This window comes from Triticum urartu, chromosome 5A, assembly GCF_056163025.1.
Source record: "Triticum urartu cultivar PI428250 chromosome 5A, HENAU_Tu73, whole genome shotgun sequence".
In the NCBI taxonomy this organism is placed as follows: Eukaryota; Viridiplantae; Streptophyta; class Magnoliopsida; order Poales; family Poaceae; genus Triticum; species Triticum urartu.
The window spans coordinates 47,156,217-47,160,585 of NC_141877.1; the positions used below are offsets into that span (position 1 = coordinate 47,156,217).

Genomic DNA, 4,369 nt, shown 5'->3' on the forward strand with positions numbered 1-4,369 from the left:
ATCAAACTGAACGCCCGAACCCTAAACTTCTCGTTTCCTCTGTCTTTCCCTGTGCGGCGCCGCCGCTGCCCGCCTGCTGCTGCCTTCCCACGCCCGTCGGGAGCTCCTCCGGTGAAGAATCCGCTGCATCAAGCCGCCTCGTTGACTGGTACCTCCCGCCCGCTTGCTTGCGTCTGAGCGCGTGGACGCACAGCCTCCATCAGGGCCACCTCACGCCTCCTCCATCACCACCTAGTTTCTTCTCTGTTGCTTCTTCAAGGCCACGGCATGGTGCATGATGTCTGCGGCAATGAGGATTGTTTTTATATGTTGGACTGATGCATAGGTAGCATCAGGGCACTTCCTTCTTCGTTTGCTTCTCCAATGTTTATTCTTGGACTGATTCAGTTTTTAATCCCTTGAGCTCGATCTGCTATACCTTTCCTCTGCTGATTGCAAAATTTCGGCCGAATTTCAGCCAGATTTCGGTCAAATTTCATTCAAAAATTCAAATTTTGTTTATGGAATTTCGTCCGAGATTTTGCCGAAATTTTTGAATTGACCGAAATTCGGCTGTTTCGTTCAGGGGCGAAAAAAAACCCAATCCGAAAATCAAAACGCAGCCCTAAACTGCCCCATATTTCATGCCCAAGAGCCCCAATGCACAAAATTTCACTCGTATTCTGGACACAACGGCACCAGTATGATTTTAATCGAACAAGTAGTAAGCGAAGTAAACATACTACACCATCATGCTGGTATGAAGTACGAACCTGTTACTGGTGAACAACCGCATCGGAAGTTCCTGAAATATTCATGCACAGAGCACAAAATTACTTCCCAAAAGATAGATAGCACAAAATTACGTCGTACATACAAGATTCAGGCCTGCAGTGAGCCTCTCACATGGTCATCTCATCGAAGCGGCGCTTCATGGCCTTCCAGCCTTCCTGACAGGAACGAACCACACCCCATCATTGATATATTTCCATCCCCATTACTCGTCAAAGGAGCTGCAGGCCACCACAATGGGCATGAGGTGAGAGGAAGGGGGTGGTCGAGGATGGAGTGGAAGGAGGTGCGGAGGGGACAGAGGTGAGGTTACCTACGTGGTGAGGTCGGAGGCGACGATGCAGGGAGGCACGGCGACGCGGGAGGCTGGCAGGGGTCGTAGTGCCATCCCCATGGCCAGGTCGATCCACTTTCCTCGCTGCCATCCGCCACTCCCATGGAGAGGAGACGGCGTGGCGCCCGCCGAGTGCAGCCGAGGCGGCGACCGGCGAAGCAGGCCGGTCGCCGCGCTGCCGCTGTCTTCGCCTCCTCTGTGGTATAATGGGCGACGAGTGCGCGAGGCAGTTCGGGGCGCAAGGGGAGGGGCCATGGCGGCGGAGGCGGCGCTGGGAGAGGGAGCGACGGGGATGCTCGGGCGCTGGGAGAGGGAGCGACGGCTGCGCACGGGAACGAGGCGATGGTTGCGGCGGCGGATCCGCGAACACGACGGCGAAGGCACGGGATCGAGAGGAGCGTAGGTTTTTTTAATGCATGGGGAAGGCGGAAAAAAACCATCGAAAAAAACCGGACGAAAATAGTGGGACGAAAATAAAATCCGGAACGCGACCTACCAACTGAGACATTAGAAGTAGAGATAAATAAAAGACCAAACAAAATCTTCTCTAAAGACACCTCAAAAAATGTACGCAGATCAATTACCACCGTATGATTACACCCACTAAGTTAGTCTAATAGCTAGCCTTAACCTAATCTTATTTGTATGTGCGTTTAGTAATTTTAATTGACTGGCCGTACTCCACTAAAACACCCCATGTACGCCTATCGGCAACTCCTACAATCACGCAACACATGCAATCCAAATTGCCACCGGTTATCTCTCTCCCTTAATTAGCACCACCTCTCAATCTAATTATTCCCGTACGAAACCTCCAACCAAAAACAAAAAAATTCTAAAGAGCATGCAAGCCGCCAGCCAATGCATGTGAGACGCTGCCGCCGTTAAGCGAGGACTCCGTCGTTGAGGAAGCCAAAGTAACGCACGAGGGAGGGAGAACAAGGCATGCAGAGGAGAGGGCGAGAGGCCGCCCGGCAGTGCGCTTGCCAGGCAACAAGCACGCGGGCCCGACCCTGTCCGCGCCCAGGACGGTGGTGCGCTTGCCCAGCAACATGCATGCGGGCCCGACCCTGTCCGGTGGCGGCGGTGGTGCGCTCGCCTGGCAACATGCATGCGGCCCCACCCTGTCCGGCGCCGGCGGTGCATGCACCCAAGGATCGAGGGGTGAACGCCCCCAGGAGGAGACACACAGTGATGTGAGTGTCGAAGAGATTGAAAGGATGCGCCAGCGGGCTCGCCGACAACGCTCGTGCCCTGGCCCTGTCCAGCGGAGGAGTGTGCGCATGGGAGACACATGAAGAGCTCACATACGGCCGGATGATAGAGCCACCCGCGTACGCTGGCAAGACGAACGTGCTCTCGCCCGAAACCGGAACTCATGTACAAGAAGTAGCGGCCATGACAGCACGCGAGCCACCACCGGGGACGCGCGAGGAGGAGTTGTGCCTTCTTCAGGGCACCCATGTGTCGTCGCCCACTGCTTCACTCGACGTGCTACACGTTTTGTCCCTGATTCGCCACTGTCTCGCCATCCGCGCACAATGCATCATCTCCTCGCACCCCACCCGCACCGTATATTCTCGCCTCTGCAACAAAAGAAATCTGCAAATTATCATGCATCTCTGCCTCCTTTGGTAAGAGGTGTCTCAAATCCTAACCTCATTTGCATTGTCCTATTTTTCATTACAGCATGAACACGAGATTCAAACGCTCAGGTTCATCATGCATCAATGGGTTAGTTTTGAATTTTGTTCAATATGAAAGAATATTGGTTTTCTCCTTCCGTTCTTATTTTGCACCATCCATCATCCTTATAAGCATTTGCTCCACAACATGGTGGCACTAGTAGAAAAAGGCCCATTTGTCCCGGTTCATAAGGCCCATCTGTCCCGGTTGGGGAACCGGGACTAAAGGGTCGTTATTAACGCCCTAGGCCTTTAGTCCCGGTTCTTATACAAACCGGGACAGATGGGCCTCCACGTGGCCACTCCGGTGAGCCCAGGCAGGAGGGCCTTTGGTTCCGATTGGTAGCACCAACCGGGACCAATAAGCTTCCACGCGTCAGCATTTCAGCGACTGTTTTGTTTTTTGAAAGGAGGTGGTTTAGGGGTTTTGGGGGTTAATTTAGGTTCGTATAGGTAGCTAATAGAGAGATGTGTCCTCTCTTATCTCCGTGCTACTGCTACTGCTATGCTTAAACATGACTTAGATTGAAGTGAGGCAACATGTGGTGCATGTCGAAAGTAATACTAATCCTAACTTGATCAAGTTTGGATTGTACTACTTTCGACATGCACCACATGCATGTTGCCTTTACTTCAATCCAATCCATGTTCATTTCACCCGCTGATATATAATAACTCTTCATGCTCGCATCATGCATCATCATATATAATAACAAGTCTACTAATCATCATCATACAACTTCTACTCGTTATTAATAACAAGTCATACGATCATCATCCTCATAGTCATCGAACCAACCCTACTTAATTGTTCTTAGCACATGATCATCAGTATTAGGTAGGACCTAAATACCCTCTTTAAGGTAAAAAATAGCATAAAAGAATATAGACCCTGGCTCTCCATTATGGAGAATGGAGATCATCCTGTCTCCAATTCTTGCGCTTCGCTTCCTTTTGCTTCCAAGAACCTCCTTACGACTGTTCATACATTTTTTTCATCCTTTGATTTGCATGTCTCCATTCCTTTTAGAAATCTGGTATGGACAGTTGAGATTCGTAGGATGACCTGGTTATATGTTCAAAACATTAAAGCTACCTTTCTGATACATCAAATGAGGCACACAATTCTCTGGGATTATCTGTTAAAAACATAGTAATAACTTCATAGTTAGCAATGATGTACTAGTTTTAGAAGTATGCAAAAGATGCACGGATGTCGTAATAGTAAAAAATCTTACCAGGGTATCTCCATGGTAGTTACCGTAGTTGAACATATGCACTAGCACTAGTAGAAAACAGGGCTATGGTCCAGGCCAGCTCAGCCCATTAGTCCCGGTTCAGTGTAGAACCGGGACTAATGTGGGCATTGGTCCCGGTTCGTGAGCCCAGGGGGCCGGCCGTACCACGTGGGCCATTGGTCCCGGTTCGTCTGGACCTTTTGGTCCCGGTTGGTGGGACGAACCGGGACCAATGGGCCTCGCTCCTGGCCCACCACCATTGGTCCCGGTTGGTGGCCTGAACCGGGACCAAAGGCTCCCCTTTAGTCCCGGTTCTTGCCACAAACCGGGACCAATGAGGT

The 4,369-nt window shown here is 50.9% G+C and overlaps 1 long non-coding RNA gene across 1 annotated transcript; it reads right to left on the reverse strand.

Moving 5' to 3' along the window:
• Nucleotides 1-641: 641 nt before the first annotated feature.
• On the reverse strand, nucleotides 642-1,462 carry LOC147967915 (uncharacterized). Its single transcript, XR_015603209.1, has 3 exons — nucleotides 1,085-1,462; nucleotides 857-992; nucleotides 642-784 (listed from the first exon to the last, which is right to left on the reverse strand). It is a non-coding gene; the product is annotated as an uncharacterized LOC147967915 (long non-coding RNA).
• Nucleotides 1,463-4,369: the final 2,907 nt, after the last annotated feature.